Here is a 15,110-nt window from a genome sequence, read left to right as displayed (position 1 = left end):
AAGATTTTACACATATCCCTACTATCTTTAATTAAATTTGGCCCAAAGCTCTAGGCTGACAAGATCTTTTTGGCTCCAGACTTTGTCATCCAGCTTGTCAGCCATCCCTCCCAGCTTTGTGTGTTTTCTAAAAATCTGATAAGGATGCTATTGGTAACTTTATCATTGATAACAATCTTCAATAACCTGAGGTCATGCTTAAAGTCCTGGTGTTATCCCTCGTGATGTCTTGGCAGGTTGAGATTGAATCACTAACAACTACTTTCTGAGTCTGGCTAGTCAATTAGTTCCAAATATATGATCTAGTGCACATCTCTTCAATTTCTCTTCTGGTTTAGCTTAAGATATTTTATCACAGGACCTTGGAGGTCATGATTGTCCAACCCTTTGATTTTAGTGAATGAGAGTAATTTTTCCAATGGTTGTTTCTAGTTTGTAATTCTTTTGATAACTCTGTTAATATCCTTTGACTATTTAACTATTGGAGAATAGTCTTACATGTTGGATTTGATTTCCTATATTTCTCATATCAGACTTTAATAAAAGATTTGATGAAAATAATCATCCCCCCTCCCAACCAAAAGTTACAGTTCTTGTCCTGGTTGCATTGATTTTGTTCATGCAAAAATTGTTCAATTTATGATCATTGAAATGATTTTTTTTTAATCTTTTGTACTCACTTCTACCCATTATTTTATTAGAAATTATCCCCAGCCACAGCCATGAAACTTACTTGATCTGGCTATTTTTTATTTTTTTTAGTGGCAAACTTTTCATTTTAAAGATGAAGTAACCAAAGCCTAGAGAAGTTACCTCACTTTCTTTGGGTGAACCCAGCAAGTTAGTGTCAGCATCAGAACCTAGGTCTATAATTCTTGAAGCTGTAACTGAGAATGATAATACTTCTCCTTCCAATTTTGAACATTTCTTTATTCATATGGAGTTTCTTTCTTTTTAAAAAACCCATATGGGCCATTTTGGAATCAATATGGTTGAATTAGAATCAATATGTATTGGTTTCAAGGCAGAAGAGCTACATTTTGGTAGTTAAGTGACTTGTCCAGAGTCACACAGCTAGGAAATATCTGAGTCTAGATTTGAATCCAGGACTTCCTGTCTCTGGGTCTGGCTCTCAATCCACTGAGTCACCCAGTTATCCTCTCATATGGAGTTTCTTTATGGCTCTGAGGTACCTCTATATATTTGAATCAAAAGTTCAGGTAAGTAAATTCTACCCATTTATAAGAATCTAAACAATAATCCTGTAGTTTCTTTTGGTTCTGATCTCAATTGATGAAATTTCAGATTTACTTAGCTGGGCTCAACAGTAATATCTTCAGGCATCTTTCACAGTCCCTATGAGGAAAAGTCTTAGGTAGCCTTTTTTATATTTTCTCTCTGTTTTCTAGGGTTCTTGTAACTTCCACAGAGAGTGACAGGAAGATCACAGCCATGCAACCTTGTATTGACCATTGCTCTTTCCTCATTGCCTTTTGTTCAATAGAAAGTGAATTTCACAGCTCCTCATTAATTTTTTTCTCCTCAAGTCATACATATAGAAATATGTTTACTATTTATCCATGGTTCTAACAGGTATATGATATACATAAATGTATAGATTATATTGTTTTGAATATTTAAAATTATAATTTTTTATAGATTATTGGGGCAGCTAAATGGCACAGTGGAGAGAACACTAGATTTGGGATCAGGAAGACTCATATTCATAAATTCAAAACGGTCATCAGATACTTACTTAGCTGTGTGACCTTGGGCACATCATTTAACCTTCTTTGCCTCAGTTCCTCTTTTGTAAAATGAGCTTGAGAAGGAAATAGCAAACAATTCCAGTAGCTTTTCCAAGAAAGCCCCAAATGGGGTCACAAAGCATCAAACATGACTGAAATGATTGAACAACAACAAAGATTATTGGAGTTGGAAGGGACCTTAGAGATTATTGAGTTCAATTTCCTTGGCTTTCAGATGAGAATGCTAAAGCTCAAAATAGTTTACTGAGTTGTTTAAGGCTATACAACTAGTATTGTCCTCTTTATGAAACTTAACTCCCCCCCCACCTAATTAAAAAAATTCAGAATCTTATTCTACAAATGGTCTAATAAATGTATATAGTATTTTATAATTTATATTTTTATTAATTTATTTGGTTTTCCTTTTTGAATATATGCCTCCTCTTCCCTTCTTAGTCAGATATCACTTTTTAACAAAGTCTGAAAAGAAGGTGGGGGAAAGCAATTTGCCAAAAGTAACCAAGACACCAGTCAATCAACAAACGTTTATTAATACATACTATGTGTCAGGTCCTGTTCTAAGTTCTAAGCACCTGAACTGTATCTGAGAGTGTATATAATGACCTCAACCCATATTCCTTAACTTCTACAAAGAAGAAAGGTAGGTGAATTTTCTTACCTCTTTTTGGGGAGGTAGGGGCAAGCTTGGTCATTATACAACATTGAATATTTGTTTTCAGGGCATGGGATAGAGCATGCTATTCACCTCCTGAGAGAGAAATGGTAGACTCAAAGAGTATAGAGTTGCACATTTAATTTTTGGAGATGGGCAATGATATGATTTATTTAGCTTTTTTTTTTCTCCAATGAAGGTAGGGAAAGGGAGAGTCAAATGACTTGTGTTCATTAAAAAAATTAATTGAAAAACCAGTTAAATACAATGAGGAAAAGTTGGGGGTTGGGGTGGAACTAAAGCCATTTCTTTAGCATTTGTGCTACAACATCCCTGGTGTGAAGGCGGGTTGAGCAGTTGAGTATTTAGTTACTCTAACACTAGCTAACCCTTGAGCCTCTTAGAAAACCCATGTTAATGGAGTGGGGAAGGCAGAAAAGAAGAGTTGTACTCATTGATTCTGCTCTATGGCAAAGGGTCAGGGAGAAAGCAGTTGATTCTGTAGGTTATAGAAACAGATTGAGCTAGCCACTTGGGACTTTTGCCCTGTGGTCCTGAATTTTCTTAGGTTAATTCTCATCCCCATAATACAGTCCCAGCCTTTGAAAGAAATGACCCCTGGAGCAATAGAGATAAGGGAGAAGAACCCAACCATCTGTGCCCAGACTCCAGTACCAGTTTCAAAGCCTCCTGTAGGTAGTGAGCTCTCCAAGAGGTCCCATTACATTTTCATGGTGGGAAATGGCAACTCTAGTCTTTCCCATCGTCTATATCCATGCATCCATTGCCCTTTTCCCAGAGGCAACTCCTGAATCTGTTTAAATTTACTTGCACTGGAGGGGGAGAAATAAATGAAACATTTCCTGTTTATGAGTTTTATTGCCTCTGGTGAGGGGGATAATCAATTTTTTTTTCCCATTGTAAAAACTCTTTATTGAAACAACCACATTCCTTTAGATTTCCCCAGTGGTTCTTCCTACTGGGCCTCATTGGCATAGTAAGTGCAAGGCGTTATGCCGTAGCCTGCAATGGGAATAGCCTGATCATGGTGAGATGATTCTGGCAGCTGATGAGTGATGATCGGCTCCCAACTCTCTGAATTCTAACAAGGCCACGCTAGGCTTTATTTGTCTGCCTCCTGCAGCTGATTCTCCATTCCCAAAGGAGGCAGCCAGCAGCTCTTATTCTTCATGTAGGAATGGGCCTGAAAAGCCTGGTTGCAAAGACGATCTGTCGCCCATTCCCATTGAGGCAGCTGGTGGACTGGTACCCTACGGGATGCCTCGGTTGTTTGGCCTCTTGAGAAAAGGAGGGGTTGGTTTCCTGCCTGCAGTCACCCCAACTCCTACGGCTGTGCCTCTAGAGATAGCTATCAGTAGCCCTGCTTTCCTCTAAGCTGTGTTTTCCCCATTTAAATCAGCCTTTCACCTCATAATATTCACTGTTGATTTCTTTTTAAACTTTTATATCATTTCTGAACCTGCTTCCTTCTGTCCTTTCTTTGAAGTATCCTGTTTACTACATAATGGAAATAGAAAATACACATAGATACATATATATATATTCTATTTCTATATATTCTATACATATTATATGTATATATAATATATTTCTAAATATATTCTATATATATATTTAGCTTACACACCATGGTTCAAATCCTGGCTCCGCCATTTTACTCCTTGGGTAACCATGGATAAGTTAATTAGCCTCTCTGGGCCTCAATTTCCTCAATTATAAAAGAAGAGAGTTGAACTATCTTCCTTGGAAGGTTCCTTTCATCTCCTTGGGAGCATGGACTAACCTTTGCTTCCTTTTCTATCCTTACTGCTTAGTACAGTGCCTGGGTATAGGTTATTGCCATTCATCCTGGCATTGCTCAGTCAGGTCTTGAATTGCATGTGAATTGGATTCAGAGCTGCAGAGTCCTGAACCTCCCTCTCTTGTCCAGAGTCCTTGAAGTCCAGTGGCAAGACAACAGTTGGATGCTGTGGCCCCTGGCCACGCTCTAAGCTCCGCTGTAGCACCTGCTTCAGCCACCTTCATGGCCATTGGAACAAATTGTTCTCATCTGCTCTTTTTTTTTTTTGGGGGGGGAAGATTTCCACACAGGTGGGTAGGCACCCACCAGCAGGTCGGTGACCCTGAGTGTGGCCATTGTGCATGCCATGGTTTCTTAGAGCCACAGCTGAGTTGGGTATGGGTGAGACATCAAAGGTGGGGGAGAAACCCTGAAAGGGACCTGGCAAGGATCAGAGGCATCGAGGGGGGTGCCATAGTGTACAGAACACTGGCTCTCCCACACCGAGTTACTGGCCCTCCCTGAACACTCTGTATACCTCAGTTGTTCAATAAATGCTTATTGACAGCCTAACTCTTCCCTCTATTCTCCAGGCCACCCAGCTGCAGTGGGAGGAACATTAGTTTTGGAGATAAAATCCTGACCTCACCATTCCTCCTCTATACAGTATTGGGTAAGTTGCTTAATCTCTCTGAGTCTCAGTTTCCTTAATTGTCAAATATGGGAGGATGTGCAATAGTTGGATCACATTTCCTCTAAGATCCTTTCTGCTTCTAAATTCTTGACCCTGAGCTACCCTGGACATTAATACATTTTAGAAAGAACTAGGGGCTTGTGGCAGAGAGAGAAGGAGGGGGAAGGGGAGACAGAGATAGACAGAAAGACTCAGAGACAGAGAGGGGGCTGGGGAGAGACAGGGAACAGACAGACAGGCAGGCAGATACTTAGAGACAGAGAGAGACAAACAAAGAGACAGAGACAGAGAGATACAGGGAGAGAATCACATAGACCTGTGGCTTCTACTTGATAGTAAAGTCAGAGTTCAGGAGATAACTGGTGCTTTCCCTTCTCACTTACCATCTATTAACAAAGACTTCATATTATCAACTGTGGAATTTAGATGAAATAAAAAGGTAAGAGGGGCATGCAGACGTGAGAGGAGTATAAATTACACAGACCTCCACTTTCTCCTCCTCCTCTTACCTTAAACACTGATTTAGATGACTACAAGAGTTAGTAATAGCTCATGCTCCAAAACGAGGATTCTATCTATTCATTTTTGTCATATCTGCAGGCTGCTACAATATGAAGACAAAAGAAGTCTCAAAGTCAGCTTCCCACAAGACCCTAACCAAAGAGGCGAAAGGGAAGAAGAATGCCCACCAGGTTCGTTCCTTGTTCTTTCCCTTCCTCTCTCCTTTCCTCCCTCCATTCCAACATTCCTTCCTTCCTTCCTTCCTTCCTTCCTTCCTTCCTTCCTTCCTTCCTTCCTTCCTTCCTTCCTTCCTTCCTTCCTTCCTTCCTTCCTTCCTTCCTTCCTTCCTTCCTTCCTTCCTTCCTTCCTTCCTTCCTATTTTTCTTCCTTCCTTCCTTCCTTCCTTCCTTCCTTCCTTCCTTCCTTCCTTCCTTCCTTCCTTCCTTCCTTCCTTCCTTCCTTCCTTCCTTCCTTCCTTCCTTCCTTCCTTCCTTCCTTCCTATTTTTCTTCCTTCCTTCCTTCCTTCCTTCCTTCCTTCCTTCCTTCCTTCCTTTCTTCCTTCCTTCCTTCCTTCCTTCCTTCCTTCCTTCCTTCCTTCCTTCCTTCCTTCCTTCCTTCCTTCCTTCCTTCCTTCCTTCCTTCCTTCCTTCCTTCCTTCCTTCCTTCCTTCCTTCCTTCCTTCCTTCCTTTCTTCCTTCCTTCCTTCCTTCTTTCCTTCCTCCCTCCCTCCCTCCCTCCCTTCCTCCCTCCTTCCCTTCTTCCCTCCCTCCCTCCCTCCCTTCCTCCCTCCCTCCCTCCCTCCCTCCCTCCCTCCTTCCTTCCTTCCTTCCTTCCTTCCTTCCAACCACCACCATCACCAAAAACACATAACTAAACAAATGCTTTTAAAAATTATGTTCAAAACCACAAACTCCACATTGTTTACAATTTGTTTAAAAGTTTGTAAATTATATTTGTGTGCTTTTATAAACATCTTCTGCTTTTGAATTCCCTTTGAATTTGTTTTACTTGAATACTTTTTTCTCTTGATTTTGTTGCTGTTATGTTTTTTAAAGTAGTCATGGTATTAATTATTATTCCCTTCATTTGTTCACATTTCCCCTTTTTTATATTTCCAACATTTGTTATTTCTAATAACATAATATAATCCATTAAATTTAAATATCACAATCTATTTAACCATTTCTCCTATTCATTGCATCTGTGTTATTTCTAGCTATTTAGTCATAACAAACAAGCTTCCTTGAATATTTTCATATATACACAACTTTTTTCCCTCTCAATAATGCCCTCAGGGCCCAACCCTAGTAATGGATCTCTAGGTCAATCAACATAAACAACTTTACATCTTTTAATGTATATTTCCATTTTGTTCTCTAAAATAATTCACAGCTGTTCTAGCAATGTAATATTAGGCCTGTTTCTCCACGTTCCTATCAGCATTTAAGTTGATCACTTTAATTCATCTAGTTCTTGGTTAACATACATTACCAGGTTCATATTTTACTATATTGGTCCTCAGGCAGCAGACACAATCTGTTTCCAGGACCATAATCTTTCCAAGACCAATTCTTTCCAGCTTGGTCATACCCAGTGGAACTTTTGTTCCAGTGCCACAATCCCTCAGGAACAGGATTATTTCCATAATATGATGTGTTAAAATAAGGATTTTTCAGAATATTTATGCTCTCCTATTCCTCATTTTTTTAATGGTTTAGACAAAGACATATATGGTATGATTGTCCAATTTGCTGGCAACACTAAGCTATCAGGGATAGCTAACACAGTGGAACCCAAAATGAGGTATCAATTGGCCAGAATGATATGTCAAATTTTATCTGATTAAATTCAGTGGGAATGAATATAAGATTTTACATAGGATCAAAAAAATAATCTTGAAGAAAGATGATGGGAGAGGGGCAAGATGGAGGGAGGGTACTTGAGTAGGTGCAGGACAGCTAGAATGGGGTGGAGTGAACCAAAGACTGAGATGGTGATGAAAGAATTACATGTGCTTTAGTCCTGTAGAAAAGGTTTGGGAGGGGAAATAATTAAAGTTTTCAAGTACCTGAAGGCCTGTCATGAGGAGGGGGAACTTAGACTTGTTAAGCTCATCCCCCAAAGATAGAGCTTGGTCAATGGATGAAAACCATAGACTGTAATGAAATACTTCCTATATGTTACTCCCAAAGTAGAAGGAGGTGATAGAGAACCTCTGAGTACCTCTAAGGTCCTATGAATTTTATGATGAATAAAATACAATTTCCTACCTTATGAATGACTCCCCTGAATAGTTACTCTAATAAGAAAACATGTAGCCTGTTCTAAAATACCTCCTCACAAATTTGCGACATTAATTCTTTGCTGATGGAGTTGTGAATTGATCCAACCTTTCTGGAGGGCAATTTGGAACCATGACCAAAGGGCATTAAAAAGACTGTCTGCCCTTTGATCCAGCCATAGCACTGTTGGGTTTGTACCCCAAAGAGATAATAAGGAAAAAGGCATGTACAAAAATATTCATAGCTGCACTCTTTGTAGTAGCAAGAAATTGGAAAATAAGGGTCTGCCCTTCAATTGGGGAATGACTGAACAAATTGTGGTACCTGTCGGTGATGGAATATTATTGTGCTCAAAGAAACAATGAACTGGAGGAATTCCATGTGAACTGGAACGATGTCCAGGAAGTGATGCAGAGTGAAAGAAGCAGAACCAGGAAAACATTGTACACAGAGACTAGCAGCAATGCAAGGATCCAGGACAATTCTGAGGGACTTATGAGAAGGAATGCTATCCACATCCAGAAAAGAATTGTGGGAGTAGAAACACAGAAGAAAAACAACAGCTTGATCACATGGGTCGATTGGGTTAGGATTGGGAATGTAAACTCTAAATGATCTTCTTAGTGCAAACATCAACAATGTGAAAATAGATTTTGATCAAAGACACATGCAAAACCTAGTAGAATTGCACATTGCCTACCGGAAGGGGTGGAGGGAGGGGAAGGAAAGAACATGGATCTTGTAACCATGGGAAAATATTCTAAATTGACTAATTAAAGTTTTCAAAAAAATAAAAAAGAAAATAAGAAAACACCTCCACAGATGGGAACCCCATTTTATTATGTTAAGGCTACTTTCAATTGTGGTTTACTTTAATCACTAGGATTCTGAATGGAATCACTAAAAACAAGTCATGCCAAAGAGTGTATTTCCTTTATTTATTTATTTTTGTTTGATAAGTTGATAGATTTGTATAACAAGATGCATCAGAAATAGATGCCTTTAGAAAGTCAACCAGAAGTAGCTAGGTGGTGCAGTGGATAGAGTGCTAGTCCTGAGTCAGGAAGACAAGTTCAAATATAGTCTCTGATACAGTAACTGTGTGGGTATTGGCAAGTCATTTAAATCTATTGTCTGCCTCAGTTTCCTCACCAGTGAAATGAGGATACTCATAGCATCTACCTCCCAGAATTATTGTGAAATTCAAGTGGCTAACATTTACAAAATGATTTGTAAATTTGGAACCAAAATATAAATCCTGGCAATTATTATTAGTATGTATGATGAACTACAAGCTCCCTTCTAAATCTGTAATTTGATGGCCCAAGCCAGATTTACAGCTAGGGGAACCTGGTTCAAGTTTAGCCTCTGATATATACTGCCCATGTGACTTGGTGTTACCCACAACCTCAGTGCTCAGAAAACTCTCTTGAGACTAAGCTACAGAGAAGGCATCCACCTGCTTTGGTAGAATGAAGTTTCCTCATGAAGATGCTTCTTGTATGAAAGAAATCACAAGTCCCTGTCTCAATCTATAGATAACAAAATAAGGATCCAAAAAGACCGAGAGAAGTATGAGTGATTCAATGAATGGAATTATTAAGAGCAATTGGAAAATTATAAATTTAAAAGTAAATCTGTCTAGTCCAACCCTATCATTTTATATGGAAGAAAACTAAGAAAAAGATATCATTTACCCAAGGTCAAATTGTTATTATTATTTTTATTATTTGTCTTTCATTTTGGAAATGGGTCAATGACATCACAGGGTAATGTCTTGACTTGTGTATGAATTGGATTTAAATGAGGGAGAGTTACACAAAGTTGTCAGCTTCACTCAATTTTCCAGGATTATTGAAGTTCAGTAGCAAGACAAAAGTCAAGACGATTGGCTATGGCCCAGGATTCTTTGGCATCTTTGATGTCTGACCAAACTCTACACACTCCACAGCACCTGCTTCAGCTGCCTTCATGGCTATTGGAATAAATTGTTCTCATCTACCTATTCCACCAGGGCAAGGCTTTGCATGTGTGGGGTAGACACCCCAAACTCACCAAGTAGTTTGTGGATGATGAGTTCAACTCCATCTGGTGCCCATTTGCTGTGATGGTTTACCAGGGTGTGGCTGCTGTACATGCTACAACTTCTTGGAACCATAGGTGAGAACTGAGTGCCAGGTGGACACAAAAGGGGGGTGAGCAGCCCTGAAAAGTATTCTACAAGCCCTCACAAGAAGTGTGAATCCTTATTAAACTACAATATACCTCTCAAAGTTCTATAATTAGCAAGAGGAAGAACCATAACTCAAACCCAGATTTGAACTGAACCATGCTGCCTCCCAATTTATAGACAAATGGGAAGTCTATAAGGAGAAGAAACAAAATCATCTGAAGAAGTTTAGGATGACATAATACATTTTTATCAGTAGTGGTAGCTAGAATGGCAGATGAAGATAATGAATAGCCCTGAGGCATTAGAGAACTACAGAAGGCAAGTGGAAGGGACATACTTTATTCCATCTCTTGGTTCCAGGAAATTTCCCTAGAGTCTTCTCCTTCCTTCTCTCTACTGACCCCTCTGACTACCTTTAAACCCCAACTAAAATCTCACCTTCTACAGGAAGTCACTCCCACACCCTTTTATATCTAGAGCCTTGACATTATTAATCATTTTGTATTTATCCTGCACATACCTCGTTTATATCTATTTGTTTGCCTCCCAATTTGATTGTGAGCTTCTTGAAGGTAGGGTCTATCTTTTGCCTTTTTTTCCCCTATCCTCAGTGCTTAGCACAATGCCTGGAACATAGAAAGTACATGACAAATGTTTATTCATTGATTTGAGGAGGATTAATTAGATAGAAGGTCATAAGGAGAGACTAGAAGCACAGTTCAAGTATAAGTGAATTAAAGGAGGGTGGAAAGGAAAGGAACAGATGAGTAGGAGAGAGACTTTGATGGTGGCTTGATATGGGGATAATGGAAAGTAGGGCATCGTGACTAATGATTTTCTAATTTGGCTGGTGAAAAGAATGGTGGTGCTGGGTAAAGAATTTAAGAAATCAGGTAAGGAGGGAGCAGGCAAAATGTGAGTCCTTTTTTAGATATGCCAAGTTTAAAAATGTTATAGCCAAACCCAAGTAGAGATGCCCAAGAGAGATTTTAAAATGATGGGACTAGAGTTTGGTTCATTTGCAGAAAGGTCTAGCCTGGAGTTATGGATTGAGGAATCATCTCACAGAATCTATTGGGAATATTATAGATTTGAGGTTAATTAAAAGAGATTAGTGCCTAAGGAATACTGTCTCAGGGTCTGATGATGATATATGATGATGGAATTAGAAAATCTGGTAATAAATGGATGACATCATAAATTTAGAATTGGAATGGAAACCATTTTATCTAGTCCCTTCATTTTATAGATGAGGAAATAGAGGCAGAGAGAAGTCAAATGTCTGATCCAAAGTCACACAGCTAGTAAGTGTCTGAAGCAGTATGTGAACTCATCTTTCTGATTTCCAAGTTCTATATTCTATTTACTACACCAAATAACTCTGCCATTTTATTGCCTGTATGACTTACTAAAGGTTCTATCACCTCCTTAGGTTTCAGTGTTATCATCTACAAAATAAAGAGATTGGTCTAGTTCAGTGATGGCAAACCTTTTAGAGACCAATTACCCAAATTGTGACCCTCATGGACATGTGAGTCACCTCCTTACCCCAGACAGGGGAGGAAGGAAGCACTTCCATTGGGCTACTTTGCAGAGGGGTAGGTGATGTTATAAATGTTCTCAGGTATGATGGAGAGGGGGAGGAGAGCAGCTCCCTCTGTCATGCTGTGCCATAGGTTTGCCAACACAAGACTAGATGGTCTTGAAGGGTCTTCCATATCTAAATCCATGATACTTCAGTAGTGTAGGAGAGCTTTCTCAGCACATTTTCCGTTATATTGTGATTCCTTCATGAGAAAACGAGAAAAGTTTTCCTCTGACAGACGACCATGTGTCAAGGGATGCATTTTTGACATTTGCTAATGAGTTTCATAACTTGATATGAAAAATAAAGTGTGCAAGACTGTTCAATTCAAAATCATTTCCCAACACATTTTATTAGCTTTCGTTAGGCATGTTTAACACTATTAAGACTCTTGTCAGAAATAATTTCAAAGTGGAAACATCAATATAAAAAAAAGATTATTTTCCAGAAAAGAAAACAGTACTGTGTGTATTTATACATGCAGAATGTAGACCAAAAGGGCTCAAGGGTTTTGAACTTTCTTTTCTTACATCCTTTGCAGAAATCATTTGGTGAGAAGGAAGAGATTTACATTTTGGGAGAGTATTTATATATGCTGAACATTTGGCTAATCTCTAAGGAATTAAATTTTATTCTACTTTCTAAGTTAAACAAAATCTTCTCTCAGAAAGGAAAACATTTAAATGGAGATCTAAGATATAGATAGTAACCAGCTTTCAAAGAAAGGCCAGAATCCATTTTTTCAAAGAGATGATGAGTTTTATTCTATAGAGTGACTGGTACAGGAGGCAACCTCAGGTCATGGAAAGAACTCTAGACTAATAAACAGAAAGGCGCTAGCACCTCTCTTGTTATAATCCAGTTCTGTAGCCTTGGGAAAATTACTTAATCATTTTGGGTTTCAGTTTTTCTTTGTTGGACTCCTTTAAATGAGAGAGCTAGGTGATATGTCCTTTCTAGCTCCAGGTACCAAATTACAGGAATATTAAGCATTATGGGCACCACAGTATATGCTCCAGTCTTGAATTCTTTGTCCTCATGTTTTCCCATCATTCGTGACCTGATAATCCCCAAAGCCAAATTGTTCCTGCCATCAACATTTTCATCTGTTTCTGAAGGCCACTGGATGAAACTCACAAACTGATTCCCCTTCATATTAACATTATGGGCAAATGCTTTGATCTCTCTTCATCTGTAATAATGGGAATGGCCCTAGATGGCCTCCAAAGTCCCTTCTAGCTCCTCATCTATGAACTTAAGACCTGAGCCCTCACTAATGAATGGCAATCCACTTTATTTTTCTTGGATGCATTATCCCAATCTCTTAAGCAGTCATTCCAGACCTTCTCTTCTCTTCACAAATGCCACCTCTCTCTCCAGGAATTTATGGCACAAGAAAACTGAGATTAGCTCATGCTAAGTGCCCTCATAGCCCTGAATCCACACGTCATAACCCTGCTATATTATGCCTAATTTCTTTATCAAATGTTGTCTCTTCTAGTCTTTCCATCTTGACTTCCTTCAAGACTCACCTGAAATCCCACCTTCTGCAAGAGGTGTTTCCAGTTTTCTATCACTGGTGGTGCTTTCTATAGGGGATTACTTCCCATTTACAAAGGCAGAGGTAATGGTAGACAGAATACTGCCTTGGAGTCAGGAATACAAGTTCAAATTATGCCTATGTGATCCTGAGCAAAGGTAACACCTGCTTCCAGCCTCAGTTTTCCCTTCTGCAAAATTGAAATAATATCATCTTTCTCCTGGGATGACTGTGAGGATGAAATGAGATGATAGTAAAGAACTTTGTAAATGTTAAATTACTATATGAGTGCTCATTATTCATAATAATCATATTAATGTTGCTTATAAATAGTTGTTTGCATCTTGTGTCCTCATTAGAATAGGACCTCCTTGAGGGCACGGATTATATTTTTCATTCCTCTTTGTATTCCCAGCACTTAGCAAAGTGCCTGGAACACAGTAAATGTTTATTGATTAATTTCCAGATGGACCATAGGGTTTAGCTTGGAAGGTCAAGGTTGCTAAAGTAAAGAAAAAGGCAGTTTGAGAAGGAAAAGGGAAGCCATTAGAGAAGAAACTCCCCCAAGTTCTCCCTCAGGAAGCGCCAACTCTGGTGGTTTTAAATTGCTGTGACCAAAATAATCCTATGGTGGCCAACTCTCTGTTGATCGGAGATCTGTAAGGGGAACATATAAGGGAAGAATATGAGTCATTGTGATAGGGTTTTTATAAATGGGTTAAGTCGACTATGAGTTAGGCAAATATATAGTCTTGTGGAGGATTCTTTCCCCCTTCTTCCAACATCCGGTTCATCATTTTAATGGCTGTATGCCATCTGGAAAAAAAAAATTCAGGGCCTCACTGTTTATTTGTTGGCTGTTTTAAGTGATATTTTTATGGCTAGATGATGCTTGGGGTGGGACGGGAAATGCCATGCTTTTTAATAATGTATCTCCCAGCTCTCCTGCTATTGTAATCCATCTGATGAAATAATGGCACAGTCTACCCAGTCCTGCTAAGTATGATTGCTCACATAATCAATGAGGATAGCATGTTTTACTACACTGGCATTGACAGACTTTTCTTGACGCTATTCCTTATATATTTCCTTCTAAGACTCAGTTCATGCCTTACAATTTCCTCTTCATTGCAACGTGATGACTTCAGTAGACTGTATGCTTTGAAGCAAGGATCGATTATCTGTACAATAATAGCTACTCTGCCTATTTTTCAGGATAGAACAGAATAACTGACATTTGTATAGTAATAATAATAATAAAGACCTAGCAGCGGAGATAAAAATCATGCAGGCATGAGATAAAGTCTGCATCGTCCCTGCTGTCCTGTCTGGGATTGGAATCAGACCAAGGATGCTTGGGATAAGCCTCTAGATGATGGCTTATTTCAGCTATTCCACTACCCCAAAAAGCAGCTATTTTATCCTCCTGTTCAGTAGTGTAAGAACATTAAACCTCAAAAATAATAATATTGGGTTAGTGATACCAGGATCTGAACCCATCAAAAAAGATGAGAATGAGATGATAATAATAATCATTTTGTCAAGTGTCTCTGAAAGAGTTCCATCTATTGATGGAACCTGCAAAATGGCAAAGACCCAACCGTTGCATCCAAAGGTCCTTCTTGGGCAATAGCCACATGGGCTTAACCAACAATATGCCAACAAAGACATTCTGAACAAATAACTATTCCCTCCTTGTGGATTGATTTGTAGAAGCAAAGAGGTTTATAATAGCAATTCTGGGTCAGGTAATCACCCCAGGAAATTACAGACTAGCTATCCTTAAGGAGGCTGGACTTCATGAGACATTTTATGCAAGGAAATGGAAAGAGGCTATGCAATACACCACTGTCAGCTGCAAAGGTGGAGCATCTGCTGAATGTTGAGCATAGCAATTTGATCCCAGGACCATCTCTATATGAAGTTCATTGAAAAAGAGGAAAAGATGGGGAAAAGGAACAAGATGAACAAAGATGATGATGATGAGAAATACCAGAAGATGAAAGCTTCTGAAGCTAATCTTGGACCCCGGAGACACGAGTTCAAATCCAACCTCTGACATCTTCTAGTCATATGATGCTTGGCAAGTTACTGAACCTCTTAGTTGGTCAA

The sequence above is a fragment of the Monodelphis domestica genome, chromosome 7 (genome assembly GCF_027887165.1).
Source record: "Monodelphis domestica isolate mMonDom1 chromosome 7, mMonDom1.pri, whole genome shotgun sequence".
Classification (NCBI taxonomy): Eukaryota; Metazoa; Chordata; class Mammalia; order Didelphimorphia; family Didelphidae; genus Monodelphis; species Monodelphis domestica.
Note: the sequence above shows the minus strand (reverse complement) of the source record.